Source organism: Prionailurus viverrinus, chromosome B3 (assembly GCF_022837055.1).
Source record: "Prionailurus viverrinus isolate Anna chromosome B3, UM_Priviv_1.0, whole genome shotgun sequence".
Taxonomy (NCBI): domain Eukaryota; kingdom Metazoa; phylum Chordata; class Mammalia; order Carnivora; family Felidae; genus Prionailurus; species Prionailurus viverrinus.
The window spans coordinates 43137905-43163991 of NC_062566.1; the positions used below are offsets into that span (position 1 = coordinate 43137905).

Genomic DNA, 26087 nt, shown 5'->3' on the forward strand with positions numbered 1-26087 from the left:
AGCACACCAGCAGGCATGGGAAGGAAGAAGTTGTGAAATGAAAGACATGAAAAAGAGATGACTATGAGCCTCTTTCCTCTTTTCTCCTGTTACCCCAAGTCTCTCTCCTGCCTCCTTGACACCTGTAAAGTGGTATAAACCAGAACCTTGCACTTTGCACCAACTGTGGCATGGGGCTCTGGGGTCTAGCTTGGGGTAACAGAAGACGGTGAAAATCAGTTTTTTTTCTTAAAGTAGTCCTACCATAAAAGGTTTGAAGATCACTACTCTGCTTGGATAATTAGCCTTTAAACAACCCAATGCCTAAACAACTCAAAGCAAAATATAAGAGGGAGGTTTAGTATGTGAAGCAGTTGAGGTCTAGATGGCAGTGTTGAAGCTCTCTTCACTGTAAATTAGCTCATGGAAATAAAACGTGTGGGGTTAGGAACTCCAAATCCTGCCGTTGCTCTCAAATTGCCTCAGGCTGTCTTTCATAGGAAAGTCCAGAAACTACGGATTCATCGGATGTGCCCCCCCACCCCGACCCTTTCCGACATGCTCCAAAGCTGTTAGTGTTTATAACAGAAGAACGGGGCATTACGTTGATTTGTCTTACTGTGTGCAGAAAATGTAGGAATAATTCCCGTGTGTCATCAACCATTTAGTCAGCACTCAGTTCCTTAGCAGAGGAAATGGTAAGATTTATTAGGGAAAGTATCTGTCATACCATATAAATAGATGCACAGTTAAAGCAGATGCAGCAGGCGGAGTATATATTTCTGTGTGACTGATCATAAGGAACTTATTATCAAGAACTCTTTGGAAAAATCATTTGGTAAGATGGCAAACATAAGGATGCACTTATATTTTTATGCAGTTCCTCAAAACAGTAATTTTGGCTCAAAATGCATTATTGGGGTAGAAATAGTTTTAATTAAAAATGGTTTTGCATTATTTTTTTACTTTTGAGAAAACATGCAAGTGATAAAAGCAGCCCAATTGTAGAAAAAGCTACCTAAAATAGATCACTTTTTCACTGCCGACCCCAGACCCCTGCCTCCTCCCTCTTTACGGGTCACCACTGTCAATTTATTTGGTATTATTCAGAAATATTCAACACAAACTGATCCCCCCCCCCCCTTTTTTTTGTTTTTACACAAATGGTAGTGTCTTTGTCATAGTCTTTCATGGCTACCTTTTTCCCTTAACAGTATACCTTGGAAATCATTCCTTATCAGTCTTCCACATGGCCAGGCTCATTGTTTTTAACAGATTTAACTGATGTTGACATCTTGCCAAAATGGCTTTAGGGTTTTTTATGTTAGCATTACGGATACTTTTTTTCCCCTTCATAAATGTTTATTTTTGAAAGATAGAGAGAGAGGGAGAGAGAGAAGGGGAGGGGCGGGGGGGAGGGTACAGAGGATCTGAAGCTGGCTCTGTGCTGACAGTAGCCAGCCCACTGTGGGGCTTTAATTCACCAACTGTGAGATCATGACCTGAGCTGAAGTTGAAGTTGGTCACTGGACTCACTGAGCCACCCACGTGCTCCAACATTACAGATACATTTTAACCATAGCCCCCCCTGCCCAATTCTGTTGCTCTCTGACTAAAGGTAATCACTATCCCCAAATTAGCATGTATCCTTCCTGCCTTGTTTTTATATATTTAGTGTATACGTATTTAGTATTTCATTATGTGACTCTGGCACCACAATTTATCAGCAGTTGTGTTTTTGAACATTTAGTTTGTTTGCAGGTGTTTGCTGTTAAGTACAATTCTAAAATAAGCATTCTCTTTCATGTCTCCCTGGGCACATGTATGTGAATTTTTTAGGGTATATACTCACAAGGAGAATTCCTAGGTCGTAAGGTGTGTGCATAGCACCTTCATCTGATATTGCAAAATTATTCTCCAGTGTGGTTTTTGACCATACACATTCACACCAGCCACGCTTAAAAGTTTTCCTTTCCTTTCCTTTCCTTTCCTTTCCTTTCCTTTCCTTTCCTTTCCTTCCCCCCTCCCTCCCTCCCTCCCTCTCTCTCTCTCTCTCTCTCTCTCTCTCTCTCTCTCTCTTCCTTTCTTCCTTCCTTTCTTTCTCTTTCTTTCTTTCTTTCTTTCTTTCTTTCTCTTTCCTTCCTTCCTTCCTTCCTTCCTTCCTTCCTTCCTTCTTTCTTTTTCTTTACTCTTTCTTTCGGTTGCTACATTCTTACCAACACTTGGATTTCTCAGACTTCTAAAATGTTGCCAAGCTAATAGGGATGAAATAGTATCTCATCATGGTTTTAATTTGCATTTATTTCTGAAGGTATCTTTTCTTACTTTTTTTTGGCTATTTAGTTTCCCTCCTAATAATTAATTGTTGAAATGTTTGACAATTTTTCCTTCATATTATTTGTTTTTCCTTATTGATTTATAGGGATTATTTTATATTCTGGATACTATTATCCCATAATGTGTATTATAATTAACTTCTCCCACTCTGTGGCTTGCATTTTTACTATTTACGGTGTCTTCTGTCTAATGCAATTTTTATATTTTAATGTATTCAAATTCTCACTGTTTTCATTTTTTGCTTTTGTCGTTTTGTTTAGGAAACCTAAAGAAATGTAATGAAGACATTCTCTTAAACTTTCTTTTTAACTTTAAAAATTTCCCGCATACATTAAAATTTTTAATCCACATGAGCTGTATTTTTGTTATGGCATGAAATAGAGACCTAATGCCTACCTTCTCCTGGTATAGGTGCTGGTTATGACCAGTTCTCTTGGCACCAAGTGTCTCATGGTCACTACTCCCTGCTGACATGTAAAGCCATCTCTGTTCCATGCCAAGTTTCCATATATATATAGGTCAGTATTGACTTATTTTGTTCATTATGCTCCTCTGGCCTTATTTTATATCCTTGACCTAATACCATACTATTTAAATTACTGTGGCCTTATAGTTAGCCTAGTAGGGCAAACCTCCACTCCATAGTTTTCTTGTTCAAAAATTTCTTTGCTACTTTTATCTCTTTTATCTTCCACATGAACTTTACAGTAGGACTATTAAATTCCATGAAGAGTCTTGGGACTCCAATTGGAATTATAATGATTCATAGATCTATTATATATTCATGGGGAGAGGTACTGGATTTACACAATTATATCTTTCAATTCTTCAGTGTCTTATCATTTATCCAGTGCATCTTTTGTGTAAATGTTTCGTAATTTTACCAAATAGGTCTTGCATAAATTTCATTAGATTTTTGCCTAGGTATCTACTGTAAATGAGAGATTTTATATAAATATATATTTTTTTTCTCTTACACTCTGAACATGTATTATGTTGAATTCTCCATTTGTTTGAATTATTTACCTACAGATTCTCTTGCATTTTCTATGTAAATAATCCTATGGCCTGCAAATAAGAAAAATTTTCTTTCCTTCTAATTCTTTTTTTTAAGTATCATGCTGGCTAGGACTCTATACAGTGTTTAAGAGAAGCTGTGATAACTGGTACCCTTGTCTTGTTCCTGACTCTAAAGAGCACAATTCTAATGTTTTACCACTAAATATCATGTTTTCTAGAGGTTTCTGATAGATACATGTGGAAGTGACTGCCGGCTCCCCCAGATTTGGCTCTGTCTTTTTCCTTAAGTAGAATATTTAAATTTTTTCTGAAGACTTGTCTACCAAGAAAATGCCTGCATTGCCCAGCCTTCAACTACGTGAGGGCATATAACTTAGTTTCTGCCATGGGCATCTAAGTGGAAGTCATATGTGCAAATTTCAGTATATCCTAAAGGGGAAAGGGTGCCTCTTTTTAGGCACTCTCACCTTTTCTCCTTCCTGCGGCTTGACATGCAGATGTGATGACTGAATTGGAGCACTATAGTGGACTTGAGTGATCTTAGGAATAAAGATCACACAAAACATAATAAAGGAACTTGGCTCTGGGCCACTTAACCAGTCTTACGTGAGAGAGAAGTAAAATGCTATATAGTCTGAAGTTTTCTGCCACTAATAGTCAAGCCCAATCCTTCAACACTCTTCACCAGGGTAATGAGGTTGTAGTCCATTCTCAGTTTGCCAACGTTTTTTCTTTTTTCATAAATTACACTTTTATAAATTGCTCATCTCTATTAATGAGATGAATTGCATTGATAGATTTTTCAATCATCCTTGGGATTCTGTTATGATATGCTTTTAGAGGTTGCAGATGTACAGAGATTTTCTTACTTTTCCTAAGGTTTTCAGATGAAAAATTTTAAACTAGAAAAGTTGGCCTGCACAGTGAACTCCCATGCATTAACCATTCAGATTCTACAATTAACATCTTATTATATTTGCTTTGTACCTTATCTCTTGTGATGTGTTATATCGGTTAGGTAATATTTTAAAATACTTGTGTTCAAAAGTGAGAATATTTAAATATATAAATATTTTCTTTTCCCATATTGTCTTTGTGCACTTTGGGTATCAAAAATATATATCATAATATGAAGCAATGATCTCTTCTATCTCTTCATTGAGAAAGTCTGTTTAGTACAGGAAATAAGTTTTGAACATGTGGTTAAACTCACCTGTGTGGGTAAGTACTTGGTTGGCATGGTGCTTTTTTAATGGTACATTTTTTTTTATTGAAGTATAGTTGACATAAAGTGTTATGTTAGTTTCAGGTGTACAGCATAGTGATTCAACAAATTTATTTGTTATGTATGCTCACCTCATATAGCTACCATCTGTTACCATACAACACTATTACAATACCAGTGACTATATTCTGTATGCTGTACGTTTCATCCTGGTGACTTATTCATTCCATAACTGGAAGCCTGTATCTTCCAGTCTCCTTCACTCATTTTGTCCATCTTCCTATCTCCCCTCTGGCAACCATCAGTTTGTTCTCTTTGTATTGTATTCTTTGTATTCTCTTTCTATTTATGGGTCTGTTTCTGCTTTTGTTTGTTTATTCCTTTGTTTTGTTTCTTATATTCCACATATAAGTGAAATCATATACTATTTGTCTTTCTCTATCTGATGTACTTCACTTAGCATAATACTCTCTAGGTCCATCCATGTTGTTCCAAATGGCATGTTGTCATTCTTCTTTATAGATGAGTAACATTCCATTGTGTGTGTGTGTGTGTGTGTGTGTGTGTGTGTGTGTGTGTGTGTATATACACACACACATATATGTGTATATATACCCCATTTTCTTTATCCGCTCATCTATTAATGGACACTTGTCTTGCTTCCATATCTTGGCTATTGTAAATAATGCTTAAATGAACATAGGAGTGAATGTATCTTTTTGAATTAATGTTTTCATTTTCTTTGGGTAAATACCCAGCAGTAGAATTACTGGATCTTACGGTATTTCTGTTTTTAACGTTTTGAGGCATCTCCATACTGTTTTCCACAATGGCTGCACGAATTTGCATTGCCACTGATAGTGCATGAGGGTTTCTATTTCTCAACATCCTTGTTAATACTTGTTGTTTCTTGTGTTTTGGATTTCAGCCATTCTGACGGGTATGAGGTGATATCTCATTGTGGCTTTGATTGGCATGTCCCTATAATGAATGATGTTGAGCATCTTTTCATGTGTCTATTGGTCGTCTGTATGTCTTCTTTGGAGAAATGTCTGACCAGATCCTCTGCCCATTTTAAATCAGATTATTCTTTTTTTTTTTTTTTTTTTTTAATTTTTTTTTCAACGTTTATTTATTTTTGGGACAGAGAGAGACAGAGCATGAACGGGGCAGGGGCAGAGAGAGAGGGAGACACAGAATCGGAAACAGGCTCCAGGCTCTGAGCCATCAGCCCAGAGCCTGACGCGGGGCTCGAACTCACGAACCGCGAGATCGTGACCTGGCTGAAGTCGGACGCTTAACCGACTGCGCCACCCAGGCGCCCCAAGATTATTCTTTTTTTGGTGTTGAGTTGTATAAGCTCTTAATATGTTTTGGATATTAACCCCTTATCAGCTATATCATTTGCAAATATCTTCTCCCATTCAGTAGGTTACCCTTTTGTTGATGGTTTCCTTTGCCGTGCAAAAACTTTATTTTAGAGTAATCCCAGTGGTTAATTTTTGCTTTTGCTTCTCTTGCCTGAGGAGACCTATCTTAATGGATACAATTTTTTTTTTTGGATACAATTTTTTAAAATTACAGATTCAGGTGCGCCTGGATGGCTTAATCAGTTAAGCATCCGATTTCAGCCAGGTCATGATCTCACCTTCCTGAGTTCAAGCCCTGCACTAGGCTCCGTGCTAACAACTCAGAGCCTGGAGCCTGTTTCAGATTCTGTGTCTCCCACTCTCTCTCTGCCCCTCCCCCACTCACATTCTGTTTCTCTCTCTCAAAAATAAATAAACATTACAAATTAAAAAATAAAATAAAATAAAATTACAGATTCAATTTATTTAATGGGTATAAATAAATATATAGATTACCGTTTCTTTTTCAAGTCAATTTTAGTGATTTATCTATCTCTAGAGAACTGTCCATTTCATTAAACTGTCAACTTTACTTGTGTAACGATATTCATTGTATTTTCTAGTGCTTTTAAAAACTTTGACTCTATTTGTAGTCATGTCCCTTTCTTCTCACTTTTCTCTTTTTCTATCAATCAGAAAAAATTAAAGTTTGTCTATTTTATCAGTCTTTGGAAAAAAAACTAGTTTTAGGATGTATTGACTCCTTATTGATTTTCCCCTCTTTCATCTTTTTCTGTTCCTTTTGTTATTTTTTCTTTCCTTCTGAATGCTCTGTTCTAATTAACTTTTGAGGCATATGCTTCCTTCTCTTCTATTAATGCATTTAAAGTTCTAAATTTCCTACTAAATACTGCTTAAATTGCACACCACGCATTTTAGTACTAGTGTTTTCATTGTCTGGGCAGTGCTAAACATTTGGTAATTTCCATTAATTTTTCTCGCCTTCTTAATAATTATTTAGAAGCTTCTAACATGAATAGGGCAGTGTAACTATTATATTGATTTCTAATTTTACCTCACTGTTATCAGAGAACATGTTTTGGGTCATTGGTATTCATTTGAAATTTGTTTTTTGACATATTATAGTAAATTTTTATATATGTTTCGTTTGCTAGAAAGAATGTGTATTTTAAGTTTTGGGTGTAGGATCACTTATATTGTTTACATCATCTACAACTATGATTGATTTATACACACACACACTCACACACATTTGAGGTTCCAAATAACTATTTATCCAGTGTGAATTATTCTGTTTATCTTTGTATGTTTATATAATGACCCTTTTGCCTTAAAGCTAAAAAGTTGATATTACTATATTTAATTTCTGTTAATTTTTTTAAAAATACATGTTATCCATTTACATAATGACGTCTCCATCATTGTGTTTTAGGCATATCTCTTAATAAGCAGTACATTGTTGCATTTTTAAAAGTCCCTATGAAAATTTATCTTTTAGTAGGCAAGTTCAATATATTAATATTTGTATGTACTTTGATTATTGATCTATTTGGATTTATTTTTACCATATATGTTGTTTTCTATTTACCATTCTTTTTGATTCTTTTTTTATTTCTATTAGGTTAATCTAGTTTTAAATTTTATTTTCCTCTTTACTCTGTACTGGAACTTTGCTATCTGCCTAGGGTCAGGATTAAAATTAAAAAGTCCCATGTGAGAAATTAAAACCCCAAGCTTCTATGCTAATTTCCCAAGCTGGGAGGTTGGACTTTTCTATGTCTCTTTTCATATTTAAAGGGTCTTCCTCCAAAGACATTACTTGTCCCCAGAATCTGTGTTTCAGGGAGTTCAGAGAGATTCCTTTATGCAGCTTCTGAACTTGAACAGAGAGGGTGGCCAAGAGCCTGGGATGGGCTCAGGGCCAGGACTTCTTTGCCCAAGGCTGGAGGTCAATGTGACAGACAAGGACACCTGAAGAAAACCCTGAACAGGAACTCTTTAGACCATCAAGTGAATCAGAGTGTCAACTCAGACTGAACCCACTATGGTTTTGTTCTCTTTTTATTCTGAAAACTTTTTTCCCCCTTTTGAGCTTAGCTATTTATTAAAAAAATTGTTTTTTATTGCATTTTAACCAGCGTTTCTATGTAGGTACCAATCTGCTACACTCTAAAAAGCTGTGGGAGTTAATTTACTTATCTTACAGATTGTTTACAGTTTGCAAATCTCACCTTCCACCTCAGATCTTTTTGTTTTTATCTATTTTCCTCAGCTTCTGTTTAGCCAACTTATAAGTAGATTCTTTTTCCCCCCATCTTACTCATTGGCATTTTGAAATTCTGAGTGGCTGTTGTTCTGGCTTTTCCTCAAATCTCCTTGTCTCTCAGATTGAGGCAGGGAAGACCTCCCCTGTGCACAAGCTCCTGGATACCATACATCAACAGTCTAGGTAGGAAACCTGAAGTTTCTGGATGTGTGGCCTTTCACTTGTCCACCAATAGTTTCTAAAATGATGGCCCTGACAAATCTCAGCTTTCCTGGCTGCACATGGCGCTGGCTTTTTTGGAAATGTACCCAGCTGGAAGCAGTTGACCTGCCCAGACCTTCCAGCATTGGGCTTTCCAATACAACATGTTGGGGCCCTTATTTCCTATTGCTTCCTTTTGGCTAGGTGGCTCCCTCCAGCCACAGACATTCCCTGGGCAGCTGTCTGAGTTAACATCTGAGCTTGGCCCTGGCATTACCGCTCATGAGCAAATTCCCCAGTGAGCCCACAGGGCTGTCTTCATTTCTTTTTTAGATATGATTATCTTGGAACAAAGCCAGCCTCATGGATGTGAAACCTATGCAGTTATCCTGGCCCCTCACTCAGAAAAGCCAGTACTTGCATTAGTACTCTGCTACTGCTGTCTTGACATTTTAAAATAGCTTTTCAATACAATTAAAATTTTTTTATTTTGCACTAGGTTCCACAAACTATATACCCTCTCCTTAGGAGAAGCAGAGAACATCACTGATACTTGGAGAAGTGGGTGGGTCTTACTGACTATCCCTTACTGACTAACTGACTTAGGAGTCTAGGGCAACAACTATTAGGAGTAATTGTTTAAAAATATTTTTTAGATGTAGTGCCATATGCTGCAAAACTTACCTTATGGGAAGCTTCCTTCTAAATAAGGCATTTTAGGACTTCAGGAAAGAAGAAGGGTACAATTCTAGAATAGCTAGATAGAATTTTCTGCAATGATGTTAATGTTCTATATCTTTGCTGTCCAATATAGTGGCCATTAGCCACATGTGACTACTGAGAACTTGAAATGTGGCTAGTATGAGGAGCTGAATTTCTAAATTTTAATTAATTTTAATTATTTTACATGTAAAGTTAAATAGCCACATGGGACTACTGGCTATTATACTGGACAGTGTAGCAATGAAACAAAGTAGTTTCTGACCTTTGATACTTTGATTATATTTTGCATGGATCCTTTTTTGTTCAGAAAAGATCTTTTTAATTCATATTTAAGGTCTATCCAGAACTAGTTGGGGGAACTCAAATCACAGTTTTTTTTTCTCTTTAGTATAGAGAAGATATCCTTTCTACCTATGAAAGTTAAGCCATGAGGCTCTTTTCTATAGCCTACAAGGGAAATAATACCTGGACGAATGAATTGCTTAAAGACTTCACCTTCCAGTTCTAAAGGATTATGGAAGAACTAAGGAAGACGAAGAAGAGGCAAGGTCAAAAGCCAGAGTCTTGGCAAGGAATTATGGCGAGGAGGTGTAGTGGGAGGTGAGTTGATAGATGATCTTGAGCCATCCCTCCTGGGTCCACATGACCTGGTGTACAAGTGACCCAGCAAGTTCCGCGTGTTCAGAGAACATAGTAGTACATCAGAGGGCTGTGGTCAAAGCCAAAAGGTAGCTGAATAGGAACTTCAAAAAGGCCAGAACTACAAATTTCAGAGATAGGTAGTACTTCATCTCAGAAAGCCACACCAGGAAAACTATACTTTAGTGGTCACCAGTCCAAGAAACAGAAAATCCAGCCACCCCACTATTCACCAGTAAAGATCCAGATAATGCTATCTCTACTGCTATCGGTCCACACAGATGCTATTTTGAAGGACACAAAGAGATGAAGAGAAAATTTGAAAGATTTAATATTTTACTTAAAGAAACAAAAGAGAGAATTCACATGAAGGGGTTATTTGAATTATTGAACTGAACTAATAAATTGAACTGAATGGGATAAATTTAGGGTTCTTTTTCCCAGTTCCCTGTGGAAGAGCAGGTGTATTGTAGAGAAATAAAGAAGCTGCATTTTCTTTATACATCTAAGTGCAGAGTGAATGAATTTGTGACTCTGCTACAAATATGTCTGCCTTCCTGCCAAGGCAGTTGTGGGCAGCAATTCTATTTACAAGCTTTAGCTGAAGTGGAATGTGTGGCAGGAAGTGTGGTGGGGATGCTAACCTGCTGTATTGAGCTTAAGAGCTAGCATTATGAGAGAATTGGCAACTTTACTCATAGATAGACATCCTTTCTTCAAAGGCACGAGCGACTTCCCATGGGCAGTTCATTGGGGCTTATGCAGAAGGCAGTTTTTCTTTTATCACCTACCTGGACATGGAGGAGGTTGTAGATACTTCAGTGTACCCGTCCAAGAGCTTTGAGATCAATGGGAGAGACACTGTCTGTCAGATTATGGTGTCATTTTGCCTTAGTTATCTTCTAAGGCCAAATGAATCACATCTGGAATCAAGGAGGCAAGATCTACTTGGGCAATATCCTAATTACTCATCTGAATCTAACATCCTATCTGTCTCTTGTCTATACTGTTGTGTGTAGTCCCTCTGTGGGCTACAACTCCACCTGCAGGCCAACTCCAAAAAATACACATTCAAGAAAATGGAGGAATATCTGGGTTGTATTCTGTACAGCCAAGACATCTGCATTGTGCTTCAAGTATTCATGGTCCCAGAGTAAAAACCCACATGGTTCATTAAATATATTTAGCAATTCCTGGAATTTATTACAAAATTCATTACACATTTCTTCTCCTTGGCTGTTAGAATAGCTGACACTTTGAAAAGGAAAGGAGGTTTTTTGTTTTTGGTTTTGGTTTTTTTCCTGCTCAGAGGCAGATGCAGCTTTCCAATAAGCCTTGCTTCATTTTTCCAACCTTCCACTAACCCACCTGGCTCAGTCCAACCCATATGAATATTTCCAACCATTGAGATTGGAAACATTAGATCCCAAGAGGCCCCACCCCTGATGCCTCCTCTACCCCTTGGGTTTCCTTCTCTGGGAAATTGACTTTTGGAAAAATTCAATTGATCATCCTCTTTGGGAACAAAAGTCACTTGTCATAGAGACTGTAGTGGCTAAGATGAGTGCAGGGACTCCTTTGCATTAGTGTCATCTTATTTAAGCACTTTGGGTTTACCATTTCATACCCAATCCTGGAAACCATAGAACCATGAGTGAAAACTACAGCACCAATCCTAGCAGTCATGTGGCTGGGAATTCTGAGGACATCCAGCCCTAGCCATTAGGCACAGATAAGGGCCCACACAATTGGATTTTTATGATATGTGGGTGTAAGAGGAATAAAATGGTTAAGAATGGGCTTTAAGTTTACATTCTGAGGTACTGGGTTTTCTTAGTCCATTCAGGATGCTATAAAGTACCACAGGCTGAGTATCTTTATACAACAAGAATGTATTGGTCACAGATCAGGAAGCTGGAAGTCTGAGATCATGGTGCCAGCATGGTCGCCTTCTGGTCAGGGCTTTCTAACTGGTTCATAGCCAGCACCTCCTTGCTGTGTCCTCACGTGGTGGTAAGGGTTAAGGATCTCTCTGGATCTCTTTCATAAAGGCACTAATCCCATCCGTGGTGTTCTTAAGCACTTTCTAAAGGCCCTAACAACCACTATCATCACCTTTGGGTGTTAGGATTTGACATATGAGTTTTGGGGGGACACATCCAGACCATAGCATGGATGAATGGCAAAGCCAGTAGCTGCAGTGAGAAAACTATGGGAGAAACATGTTGGGGAGATAAGATCAAGTTCTATTTAAAAAATGTTCAACTTGAAATTCTAATTAGACACCTAATGGAAATGTCAAGTAGGAGGCATGATATGATTGTTAAGTCTGGAGCTCAAGGGAGATGTCAGAGCTGGAGAATATATAGATCTGGGAATTATTGAGAAGGAGATAGAAATGAAAGCCATGGCGCTGGATAAGATCTCCTCCAAAGTGAGTGAGTATATTTAAAGAAGAGAAGAGGTTTAGACAAATTTAAAAATCAAGAATAAGTGGAAGGAGTCAGCAGACTAAGAAGAAGCCAAGCAGGAATGTAGGAGGAAGGCTGAGAGAGTGTGTTGACCCAGAAGCCAAGCGGTTTACTGAGTCAAGTGCTGCTGAGAGGTCCAGTGAGAGATGGACTGGGACAGGTTCAGAGGATTTAGAGAGATGGAGGTCATTGGTGATCCTGAGAAGGGCTTCAGTGGAGTTGTAGGGAAGAAAACGATCAGAGAAGACTGAAAAGAGGCTATGAAGTGAGGAAGTGGAGACACTGAGCATTGATCACTGATTTTAGGAATGGTGATATAAGTAGATCTGCACAGCAGGAGGGGGTAGATGGAGAAGGGCATAGATTCAGGGGAGGATAGATTTATTTTAAGGTGGAAGCTATTCTGGCATTTTTATATGAAGATAGGAATGTTCTAATAGATAGAGGAAATGTGGAAATGCTAGACAGAGTGGATTATGGAAAGAGCAAAGCCTTTGAATAGGTTAGAGGGGCTCCAGGGCTTAAGTGGTGAAGTCTAAGAGAACTTACACTCCAGGACAGTTCTGTCATAAAGGAAAGAGGCAAAAATTAGTAAGTGTGATGATGTGAAATTGTCATAGCTGTCTTCTGGTTGCTCCTTTCTGAGTAAAAGGAGAGATGAAGTCTCCTTCCACCAGCTCCACTAGTCCATCTCACTGAGACCCTGCTTCCAACCCAGAACTCTGTCTTACCCTGACAACTGAGTTGGAGGAACTCAAGAATCTGCTGAAAGTTTCTGGGTTCCCAGCAGTCCCAGAGCCAGCTGTGCTACTTTGTCTTTGAGAAGGGGTGCAAGTTAGAAAATCAAACACATGAAATACCCTTGCTCAGACTCAGAACCCTGAACATGTGACTCTTTTTAGCCACCCACACTGGACAACGCAGTCTAGTGGAGTGCCAAGTGGCAGAAGAGCAAGTCCTGGTTAAAATGTCCACTGCCATCAGGCAGCTACCTTATTTTAGTTTCTACCGTATACTCTGTTTCTAACCTTGTTTTCAGTGTTCTCCCCTGTTTGTCTCTTATTTAGATACTTTGGCATTAAAAGTGTTGAAATGTTAAATGTTTATTTATCGTTGAAGGAGAGAGAGAGAGACAGAGCATGAGTGGGGGAGGGGCAGAGAGAGAGGGAGACACAGAATCTGAAGCAGGCTCCAGGCTCTGAGCTGTCAGCACACAGCCCGATGCAGGGCTCGAACTCACAAACCGCGAGATCATGACCTGAGCCAAAGTCGGACACTTAACCGACTAAACCACCCAGGCACCCCTAAAAGTGGTTTTTAATTCAGCCTCTCCCTAAGTTGCTTCCTCTTGAATCTCTTCCCCTTTAGCTCCAGTGAGCCTCAGACAAGTCCCAGGGTCCCAGCTACCACATCCCCTCCCAGCTTTCCCAGCCCCCTCTTGTTAAGGAGAAAGGTCCTCACATAAATGGGAAAACATGTAAAACGGATTTGGAAAGGATAAACTAATGTCACCCTAAGGTATTTTTGACTAATTGGAGCAAAATAGCAAAAGCAGAGCTTTCTGAGCAAGATTTTGCTATCATCTAATCTTCTTTATCCATCTCTTAACACCCCCCATCTCTCAAAGTCTTCTAAAGGAACAACACACCTTTTGGAAAAATGAGTGAAAGTACAGATAAATTAGGGGTTGGAGATAATGAGGGTAAAGAAGGTTGCTTCCCCATAGAATACCACATGCACGTACACACACTTTGGATATCACACATGCAACTACATTTACTGTAGCTTACAGGTGAATGAGTAGCAAATTTGAATGTCTTTTTTTCTGGTAAGAATTTTGCAGCAAAACATAAATATATTAATTTAAAAAGAAAACATGCACAATTGTACACAACTATATTAATTTCTTCAGCCAAACTTTTGTGGAGAGGTGTTTGGACTTTTATTTATTTATTTTAAACTTTAATTTATTTATTTTGAGAGAGACAGAGACAGTGTGAGCAGGGAAGAGGCAGAGAGAGAGGGAGTATCCCAAGCAGGCCTGACATGGGACTCGAACTCACAAAACTACGAGATTATGACCTGAACCGAAATCAGGAGTCAGACGCTTAACTGACTGAGCTACCCAGGTGCCCCTGGGCTTTTATTTGAAATAAAGTATCTATGTATACATACTTCTAACTAAATAGGAGTCAGGGTGAATATTTATTTTCCTACATAATATGTGACTAAACAAATAAAGCTCTTTTTTTTTTTTTAACACTCCTTATATTGAAAGCCAAACATCTGATTTGTCATGTGCTATCACTCAAAATGATTTTGGAACTTCTTTTTGTAACTTCAGAGCTCTTTAAACACACAGGGTGATCAACCATCTCAGTTTGTCTGGGACTGAAGAGTTTCCCAGAATGTGGGACTTTGAATTTTAAACCTGAGACAGCTTTGGGTTAACTTTTCTGGGTTACCTGGAACCGAGGGAGATTTCAGTCCTAAAACTGGGTGAGTGCCAGGCAAAATGGGTTGAGTTTGGTCACCCTATTTGTAAACACAAGAAACGCCAGCTTATTGTTTTATAGTTGTAACCCTATTACTCAGTTTGATCCCCTCTTTATTTTTAAAGACTTGGCCCTCAGTATCTTTTGGCTATTGCAAAATTTCTTCACTGCAAGCAAACAAACCTTTTCTTCCTTCCTTTCCATTCTTACCTTTCCATATCTGGGTCACTGTAAGTAAAAGTATGTATATTAGTGGTGGACTTGACAGATTCTCTCTTTGACCATAGTTTAGTCAGACTTCTCTGAGTCTTCTTCTCTATTAGGTCTCCACCTTGGCCCCATTCTGTCTTTGGCCTGTCTCTCCCAGTTTTAACAAGAATCCTATTAAGCTGGTTTAGTAAGAATCCCCTTACCCCTGATATCTCCTCTTAGTAATTTCCATCCACTGACCCCCTCACTCTGCCTATTGGCTATAAATCCCCTGCTGTCTTTGCTGTAATCTCTCCCCTACTACAGTGCTCTTATTGCAATTGTCCTAAATAATGTCTTCCTTGCCATTTTAATAAGTGCCGGAATATTTTTTTCTTTAACAGTTATGGTGCCATGACGTGGACGGGATCGAATTCATCATTGGACCCCTGGAACCTCTCATCCAGGACCCCAAGTTTGTGCTTTTGAAGACTTTATTTCACTCCTGACTGGTTAGAGATCTACTGGTGAGTCTAACTCCTGGGCCAGTGCTCTGGATGACAGGCTGTTAAAGCATGGTTAAGGGCAGGTTTTGATTCTTAAGATTCAGCATATACTTGCTGAGGCTAGGTTAGAATTCCACGATCCTTTGGTTGAAAAGTACCTGTTAAGCAAGCATCTTTCTGGATGGATGTCTTCTTGGATCTTTCTGAGTAGGGATTTACTCCTTGACTCTTAAGTGGCAAATTCCTGACTCTTTTGGAGGCCTCTACTCTAGAAAGTGTGTTAGAGTTCCAGGCAAATGGAAGCTGGGTTAGAGTCCCAGCCTTCTTTGTTAGCAAGGTACCATGAATTAAGAACAAGGGAGGATCTCAGTAGACTGAAAACCCCTTCTCATACCCCTTTTGACTATATGCTCCACTACCATGGTACTAACTCTCTACTTCCTTTCTTGTTGGAATAATTTTACTAGAGATAATTGGGAACCTCAGTGACTCCCCCAAACTGGTTCCTCTCAGACTTCTCTCAGCATTATTTCTGTTTCTCCTTTTTCCTTTTAGCACCTTCAGTCTTTGAATCCATTGATATGACTGTTGTCAAGCCCCTACCTCCTCCATCTCTCTGTCCACCCCTGCAAGACTTTCTCTTTCCCATTCCAGCCCCTCAGTTTCTTTTAGTCGCTTGAATTTTGGGTTCCCCAACCCACATTGAAGGCTCTCAAGAGACCTTGGGACCACCAAAGAAAGTACATGTAGGGCAAAACAAAATCTTAAAATGTTCCTCCATAAATCTTGGTAAAAAGCATTAACCATCAATTAAGCAGGTAACCTTAACTTGTTCCATCTGTCAGAAACACAATTTGGGATAAAAATATAAAGTGGAGCAAAAACAAGAGCCAATTATTTTGTAGAAACCAGTGAGTTTTTATTGCTATGTTTACCTGACTGATGGCAACAATTTTAGAATGAAAGCGACAGGGTCTCTCTTTGCATCTGTCTGTATGTTTATATAGTTATGTTTGTATATTTGTGTTATGTATATGTGATATTTTCTATCTCTAGTTGGTATTGCCAAAAAATTTATAAAATCTTGTGAAGGAGATTCTTAAATTGGCTTAGAGGGATGACTGAGTGGCTCTGTCGGTTAAGCGTCCAACTTCGGCTCAGGTCATGCTCTCACACTTTGTGAGTTTGAGCCCCGCATCAGGCTCTGTGCTGACAGCACGGAGCCTGGAGCCTGCTTCGGATTATGTGTCTCCCTCTCTCCCTGTCTCTCCCCCACTTGTGCTCTGTCTCTCTCTCTGTCTCTCTCTCTCTCAAAAATAAATAAACATTAAACATTTTTTAATTGGCTTAGAGAGGGGCGCCTGGGTGGCGCAGTCGGTTAAGCGTCCGACTTCAGCCAGGTCACGATCTCGCGGTCTGTGAGTTCGAGCCCCGCGTCAGGCTCTGGGCTGATGGCTCAGAGCCTGGAGCCTGTTTCCGATTCTGTGTCTCCCTCTCTCTCTGCCCCTCCCCCGTTCATGCTCTGTCTCTCTCTGTCCCAAAAATAAATAAAAACGTTGAAAAAAAAATTAAAAAAAAAATAATTGGCTTAGAGAGAAGTGCTTATATAAATTAAATATTCCTAAATCTTCCAGAAATATAGAAACTAATTCAAATGCTTTAAGTATAAGCATCAAGTATAATACAAATATATATTTGGTGTTTAACCATTTTTAGGTTTCTTTGCTTTTGTGACTTTTTTCTTTTTCTTTTTTTTTTTTTTTTGATACTTGCCTATCATGCATGTGCTGTAAAAATAGGTAACAGGGAAATAACTTGAGATGAGGGCTAGCTTTGTTTAATGTTATGATATATATGCCTAAAAAAATTTACAAAATATTTTTTGTATTAGCAACCTTAGAGATATGTATGTTAAATAGAGACATTCATTAAACATTGAGATCATTTCTAAGAGAAACTATTAAACCTTAAATTTCTAAGCACAAGTTTAAGTTTTATATACCTTTGGCCTCTTATTTTTATATGATATAGAGAGGCTAACTATATTTGAGTCTGTTGATAACATCTTTCTGACACAATGAAAAGTACTGTCAGAAAGCATATATGTACTTATAAAATTGTGAGATGGTATATTCATAAAATTTGCTAGTCTGTTACAGAATGCTGGTATACAAGAGACAATTCACAGTTGCCTACTTCCTAGTTTTTTCTGTTAAAATGTTATTAATGATTAAAAAGTATAATCGATACTTGTAAATGAAGCTACTAGAAACAATAAGGGTGAAATGAAACAACATTGCATGACAGGTATGTAAGGAAAGTAGAATGTATTTTTGATAAAGTAAAGTATACAGTGGGAATGTCTGGGTGGCTCAGTTGGTTGAGCATCCGACTTCCACTCAGGCCATGATCTCGCATTTCATGAGTTTGAGTCCCACATCAGGCTGTCTACTGTCAGCGTAGAGCCCCTTCAGATCCTCTGTCCCTTTCTCTCTGCCACTCCCCTGCTTGCGCTCTTTCTCTCTCTCAAAAATAAAAATAAACATTGAAAAAAAGAGAGAAAAGTATACAGTGTATGTAGGAAGGGTTTTGTTAAGGTAAGAAGAATGTAATTTTTCCCAAAAGGAAAAAAGGAAAAAATAGGACAAAAACTGAATGGGTATAAAAAGTTATAGAAAGTTTTCAGAAAAGGAATCTTGGAGAAGGAATCTTATGTGGTCAAATCTGGCTTATTGGATATGTTTATTTATAAGGTTTTTGAAAATACATTTTAATATTAAAAGTACACTAATGCAAAACTAGATTTTGGTTTTCTCTTTGTTGAAATAACAAAATTTTCTTGATTTATTGGTCTGTTCTTAATAAGAGATTGTAAAAGCTTTTCTACCTTTTGTGTAATTCTCCTAGGAAACAGATACCGTGTCTTCTCAGAATGATTTCCTGTGCTTTATATGCTTTGTCATATCCTTAATTGTTTAAGAGAACCAAGTCTTCTCACTTTTAAAAGAACTAATTTTTTAAAAGATGTTACAGTCATGTTATCTCTGACATTTACTTTTGAATTCTTTTTTGTGACTTTGGTTAAATGTGTAGCTAAGTATTGTTCACCATAATCTGGGATTGTATTTAGTCAAGTATTCAAAACTTTTGACCTTTTTTTTTTTAAAGCTTATTTATTTACTTTGAGAAAGAGAGTGTGTGCAGGAGTAGGTGAGGGGCAGAGAGAGGGAGGGAAAGAATCCCAAGCAGGCTCTCACTGTTAGCACAGAGCCTGACGTGGGGCCAGAACTCATGAACCTCATGATGTGAGATCATGACCTGAGCTGAAATCAAGAGTTGGATGCTTAACCGACAGAGCCACTCACGCGCCCTCCATCTTGGACCTTTTGGACAATTTGCCCTCCCCAGATCAAATCCTAAATGAAATCTTTATCTTGAACTGACTTTGACATTTCTCAGACGGCTCCTTCAAGATCTTAAAGGATTTTTCTTTTATCTTGAAAAAGAGAAAAAAAAACAATTAGCTTTATTTCATATGTTCAACTGCATGAAAAGTATTGTCCAATAAAAGCTACTTTAACCTTCTCCAAGTTTTATTTGTATGGATAAAATATTTGTATGGATAAATATTTCAGAAATTTTATGAAACTTGTCAATACCCTCACTGTCCATGATGTGTTCTGTCATAATGTCACCAGTCATAACTCTAGTTAACATTTTAAATGTTCTACACCACATAAATTCCCTTGCCAATTGCATTATTTTTATGATGAATTCTCCTCAGATCTTTCATCATTAATAGTTTTTGTTTGACTCTGATTCTTCTCTGAAAGTACTTACAATCAGCTGTAGGCCAGAGTGCCTCATCTTCAACAGAAAGGAGTGGTCTCAGAATCCCACTAGGACAGGTCTCTGGATACAGGGTTTCCAATGGCATTGCTTAAATAATTTTGAGACCACACCATTTGACTGAGAAAGCATCCTAGAACTCTAGTGGAGAAGCTGATGGGTTCATAAGAGCAAGCAGAACAAGAATGAGTTACATAGGAATGAATGAAGTGATGAAGGATGATTATGGTTTTTGTTCAGAAGATTGCCACTGGATTTAAGGAACCCCTTTTCCTTTTCTCTTAAGCTATAACTCACAGCGATTTAATAGATAATAATTTTTGTAAACAGAAATGAAACATTTATCTTTTCTCCCTGCCCTGATTCCTCCAGAATTCAGAAACTCTTACTGAGTGTTCTTATTTTCATGGCAATATAATCATTTGCGTAAGTCCAATAAGAATCTGTCCTCCTTGAACAAGACATAATTGGAAACATTTGTTATATAACCAAGACTTTGAGTGGAATGTCATATTTTAGACTGATGAGCATAGAATCAGTTATGACCAAATAGTTTTAAGGAACTAAGGTTGACTTTATGGAGCTAATGCTTTCAAAGCCCTTTTGGGAAAACTGGGCTGGTATGGCTTACAGGTTTCTCAGCCTTGTAGGTGAGTAACAAAGGTCTCTTCTTGGCAGGCCCAGGAACGTTAGGATATTTTGGAGACCTAGAGAATGGAGAAATTTACCTAAATCTATAGATACTGCAAGTGAAATCTGGTGGCAAATTCGTGGCTTGGGTTCCTAACCTTGAGAGGCTTTTAAAAGTCTAAGTTGAGATTCCTTATGAAAAGTTCTAGCAAAGCAAACTTCAAAGATGTATGTGGTCAATTACTACTCTTGCTGCACTTATGTAAATAATAGGCCAAATATAATATGACCAGACTTATTTTATAAACAGGAATAATCATACTTTGGTTAACTTTGGTGAAAAAAGGGGTTAATGTAGAGAGAAATTTTGTGCTTCAGTGAAAATCTATAGCTTACCTTTGTGGACGTCAGACTCTAGTCTGGTCATTGTCTTTGAGGTTTTATTATAAACTTACAGATTGGAGTGAATCCTGTCAACTTGCCTTAATTAGAAGAACTAGTCCTTCCCAAATATTCAGTTTTTCTAATTTTCTTCAATATCTTTCCAGAACTATCCAAATGAATATTTCCAATTTTTCTCCCACTTTCCTAACTTGGCGTCACTGAGAACTAAAACCTGACTGTGCAGATATTTATTGGGATCTTAGGTCGTTTTGCAAGCTGAAGCTGGACAGTGGGCAGCCTTTAAGCCTGATGCTGCTAAGTAGACCCTCAGAAAGTTTATGGAAAAGGTCCATATCTTCCATGCTCTGCTCTGGGACATAACCATGGCACTGATATTATGCCATCACTGAAGACATTCAAACTGCAGACTAGGAAATCTATCAGATTGCCACCATCACCTTCATTTCACTGTCTAAAGATGGCCACTATCTAGAAATATCAATTGCCTGCCCTTTGGACTCAGAAACTGGGTTTATAGTCTGCTTCAACCTTAATCTTTATTTTTCTTTTTACTTTCATAGAAATTTCCTGAATTAAATGCCTGATTATTTGTACCATGCAGCAAATATCCTCCACTACCAACTCCCAACAGATGGTTTAGCTGGTCCTTAATAACAAAAGGGGACTGAACAAGAAATGGACTTAAATTGTTCAGAGGAAAGAAAAATGTCTCTTTTTTTCCCTTGAACAGGAGGAAGGACCGACAAAGATTCTAAGGCTTCAGTCTTGGTCCTGTCCTGTTTTAACAAGAATCTTGCCAATTACGTTTAGTGAGAGTACCCCCACCACTGATATCTAGTCACCCAACATGTCTGGTCAAGTCCCCCATCACTCACCATTGATGTGTAAGTCCATGGTCAGCCTTTCACAGGAATTCTGTTAGAAAAGAATTTTTCTACTCTTGATACCTCCTGTTAGTAATTTTCTATCCACTGACCCCTCATTTTGCACATTGGCTAATAACACCCACTTGTTTTTCTTGTATGGGGAGTTGAATCTGATCTCTCTCCTATTGCCATAGAGCCAGCTCCTATTGCAATAGTCTTGAATAAAGTATTCTTTACCATTTTAACAAATGTCAGAATAATTTTTTATTTAACAGACACATCAGGAAAAAGGGGTTTCTTACTATGTAAGCCACAAGAGACATTAAAATCATCATCTCTTTAAAGGTCATTTTGTCCTTCCTCCCACTGGTTTTGGAATCCCTCAAACCTCAACTTGTAGCTCAGTACATTATCCCTTCCCCTGACTTTTGGCTGCTTAACACATTTCATGGTAATCACTAATTCATCACATGGAACTGAATAAGAACCATTTAATATGATTATCTTCTCCATTAAAGCTGTCATCATAATTAGAGCTGCAGTGAACTGTTTGCCAGGAATTATAACTTCTGCCAAGAAAAACTTGGGTGTCATTTTAGAAAAATTCTTAGGTGGGGGAGGAGGAGATCAGGACCATCTGTGTTGGGATCCAGAACTGAATAATGAAAAATAAAGCCCCCTTCCCCTGCTATCTGCCAAACTCTAGCCAGCCCTCCAACTGGACCTTGCCAAAGACTTTAGAATGAACCAACTTCCAAGGTAGTCCAAAGAGCACACCCTCTTAGGGAATGATAACCTTGGAAAAGCCACCCTTTAAGAAGAGAAAAAGGACAGCATCAAATAAAAATCAGGCTTTCGTGCGTAAGGCTTCCTAAAAGTTGTTCCAAATGGTTTTGTTTGCCACCCTACTGTTTCCAGGGCAACCACCTAAGCCAGGACAGAAGTAGAAGGAGACATGAGGCTAGAATGGGACCACCCACTGCAATTCTCATTTTATTCTGATGGCAAGAACCTTTATATCGACTCGAAGTGTTTGTCAGGCCTCTTGCTGTGAATCACTAGAATAACATTTTGCCCTGATGGAAGTGTGTCACAGGCTGCTGCTCCCACATCCCCCCATACTGAGGTGTTTTAAAATGGAACCAAATATCCCAGGGGAATTTTCTCTGCACTACCAGCATTGCTTTGTTGCACATTTTTAGATTACACACTGTAAATTATAGATAAAATACATTATGCTGATTTCCTCCTGCATATCTTTTAGTTATTTTTAGGAAAAGTGTCTTTGAAATTCAGCCTCTCAGGTAAATGTTCAAAATGAAGAGAAAAATAAAACCAAGGCAGAGGAATGCACAAGACTGAGACTGCAACCACATCACAGTCTGGCACTTTGTCATAAGCATAACTCGTGTCCAGCAAGGATTTTAGTTGCAGAATGTGAAGAAGCCCTGCATTGGGCATCATGAGATTTGGGTGTGCCTCTTGGTTCTGCAAGTTCCTGGATATATGACCTTGTAGGAATTTATCTCATCCCTCCAAGTCTTAGTTTCCTCATCTATGAAATGAGAAATGTTCATGGAGATCTCTCAGGTGACTTCCACTTCTCACACTGTATGACACTCTGTATGAATCTTACTAAAATGCCCTTGAATCACATAGATCAGATTATTTTGACCATTTTTAAAAAGAATTAATAAACTCAACTTGTGAGCATTAAAAAATTCAGTAGCACCAAAACACTTTGACCTACAATCTTCATGATATCTTACTGCACTGGGTTTTGCTGATTTTCTACTTGCTATGCTGGGTATCTCCCATTTTCTCCTCAAATGGACTCTCCATTGTTCACCCCCGGAGGTTGTCCTGTGAGGACTACAACACAGGCCCTTGTCTCCTGCCTTCCAGGTGGATTCAGTGAATGGGCAGGAGAATGAAAGGAGGGCAGAGTGTGAGGTTGCCCCTTTCTCCCTCTGCCTGTGAGGTCGAGCTAGCGTCGTCCCTCAACCAAAGGTCGCAGCTGGAAAGCATCCTCTCTACATAACTGTCTCCAGGTTTCCATAATGGCTCTTAGTCTGTTCAGGCTGCAATAACAAAATGGCATAGACTGGGTGGCTTATGGACAAGAGATTTATTTCTTACAGTTCTGGGGGCTGGAAGTCTGAGATCAGGGTGCTGACAGATTTGGTGTCTGGTGAGAACCCACTTCCTGGTTGTAGACTGCTAACTTCTTGCTATACCCTCCTGTGATGGTAAAAGGGCGAGGGAGCTCTCTGGGGTCTCTTTTATAAGGGCACCAATTCCATTCATGAGGGCTTCACCCTCATGACCTAATTATCTCCTAAAGACCCCGTTCTCTAGTATCATCACATTGGGTGTTAGAATTTCAACATTATGACTTTTGGGGAAACACAAACATTCAGTCTATAGCAGACTCTTTCCTCTTGCTACTGCAGGTTGAGAGACACTGCATAACCCTTATGGCTCTGTATGCCCTGTGCATATCTTTAAATTTTGGTCTAGTCAAGTTTGAACAAGCCATCTATTGCTTTCCTCTATCTTGACTGATACACTCCATTTTTTGAGATACAAGTATGGGAAGATTGGAAAGGCCATGGTGCTCTTTATTTCAATATATCAATTCACCTTGAATATCAAATACATATTCTGCCCCCCCATAATTGTGACTCTGAGAAAAGATGAGAATCTCCATGCAATGCTTCTTGGTTATGTTGTACTTGACTTCTATATGTGCTGTATTATTAGACAGGATTCAGAAGCAGATAATAGAAGCCAGTCTAGTAGTTAAACAGAAAAGGATTGGACACAAGGAATCAGATGCTCACAATTATAAGGCTGGGAGGAGTAGGCGCTAGGTTAGGCTTTCTGGAATGACTTCCAGAACACTACCACAGAGCTGACCTGTCTAGAGAACTGTCTCTGCAATGAATAGGAAGCTGGGGAATCAAGAAGCCCATGCGGAACCTGCCAGCTCCAAGATCTCACAACTTTTGCTGATTTAGGCATCAGAAAATTACAGACTCAGTTGTTAGCCCCAAACCTTGTATACCTGATTTGCACCACCAGAATGAAGGCCTGACTTCCCTCCTATTTGACTCAGTTCTGAATTCAATTTTCATGTAATTACATTTAATCAATCATATTCCTAGTTGCAAATGAGTATGGGAAATGTCAGTTTTAGCTTTCCAATGTCTGTAGTTCAGGAATGCATACTAGAAGGAGATTGGGATGAATTCTGAGCAAGCCAATCTATTCTCTGTCACAAGATTATTTCTGAAAGCATGTTTCAAATGGCACACTAAAAAAAGATGAACTTTGGAGATTAAAAAAATAGAGAGTAGAATTAAAATCTCTGCTTTAGGACTTACCAGCTGTGTAACCTTGAGCAGGATGCACTTAATACTACTAGAGCTATTTTTCATATTTGTAATAGGAATAATAATGCCTACCTCACAGAATTTTCATTCATTTATCCATCTCTATTAACATGACTTTTTAGTTGGAAGTGACAGAAATCTAATTGATTGGTTAAGTAACGAAAAAATTGTCAAAGGATATTTGGTAGGTCACAGAATTGCCATAAGGTCTAGAGAGTCAGCTTCAAGGCTGAACTTCTAGGACACCACCTGAAGCAGGCATCAGAACTATCTTGGGACACTGCTTCTGTCTCCACAACTCCCGCCTAGCACTCGATGCTACATTTTCCACTGCCAGCAGGAATTTAACTTCACTGATGCAGGTACTATCGCCAGCTGTGTTACCAGAAACTAACCAGTGTCATGTCTGAAAGCCAAGTGGCAGTGCTGTCACTCTCATTGGCAAAAATGGATTCCACATGGCATTTCTTCTTCACATTAGTCTCTTCTCAAGGCAGGTTTCACAGGAGTGTCTGGTGAGGCCTGGATCACATGCTTGTGCTCAGCTGCAAGGAGGTCTAGGAAAGCATGATTTCTGACTTTTAACTTGAGGAGGCAGGAAATTCCCTAACCAAAGGGAGAGTATTCATAAAGTGCTGGCCTCCAGACAAACGTCCATTATACCTCCTCCAAATGGCTAAGCAAAGGGGACTTTTATTAGCTTTTTCTCACTCTGCTTTCCTCTGTTCATGGACCATTCTCCTCAAAATGGTGGCATGCTGGTTCCTGAGAGCTGCAAATTTATATTTTATCAGCCAAGCAGTACTTGTGTAAAGAATGTGTCTCTTGAAGATGGCGGCTTAGGAGGATGCTGGGCTCACCGCACGTCCTGCTGATCACTTAGATTCCACCTACACCTGCCTAAATAACCCAGAAAACCGCCAGAGGATTAGCAGAACGGAGTCGCCTGAGCCAAACGCAGACGAGAGGCCCACGGAAGAGGGTAGGAAGGGCAGCGAGGCGGTGCGCGCTCCACGGACTGGCGGGAGGGAGCCGGGGCGGAGGGGCGGATCGCCGGCCAAGCAGAGCTCCTGAGTCTGGCTGGCAAAAGCGGAGGGGCCTGACGGACTGTGTTCCCACAACAAGCGCGACTTAGCGTCTGGGAGGTCATAAGTTAACAGCTCTGCTCGGAAAGCGGGAAGGCTGGAGGACAAAGGGAGGGAGAGCTGCTGAGCCCCCTGACAACAGAGCTCAGTTTGGTGGGGAACAAAGGCGCTCACCAGCGCCATCTCCCCCGCCCATCCCCCAGCCAAAATCCCAAAGAGAACCAGTTCCTGCCAGGGAACTTGCTCGCTCCGCGCAAACACCCAACTCTGCGCTTCTGCGGAGCCAAACCTCTGGCAGCGGATCTGACTCCCTCCCGCTGCCACAGGGCCCCTCCTGAAGTGGATCACCTAAGGAGGAGTGATCTAAGCCTGCCCCTCCTGCCCCCGTGCACCTTGCCTACCCACCCCAGCTAATACGCCAGATCCCCAGCATCAC

At 39.3% G+C, this 26087-nt stretch overlaps 1 long non-coding RNA gene across 1 annotated transcript in view; it reads left to right on the forward strand.

Annotated features, from left to right (window-relative positions):
* Positions 1–26087, forward strand: part of LOC125168353 (uncharacterized) — a 132026-nt gene that overhangs the window by 69254 nt on the left and 36685 nt on the right. The window contains exon 2 of the long non-coding RNA XR_007153103.1: positions 15320–15442. This is a non-coding gene — a long non-coding RNA (uncharacterized LOC125168353). The remainder of the gene's footprint in view (positions 1–15319; positions 15443–26087) is intronic.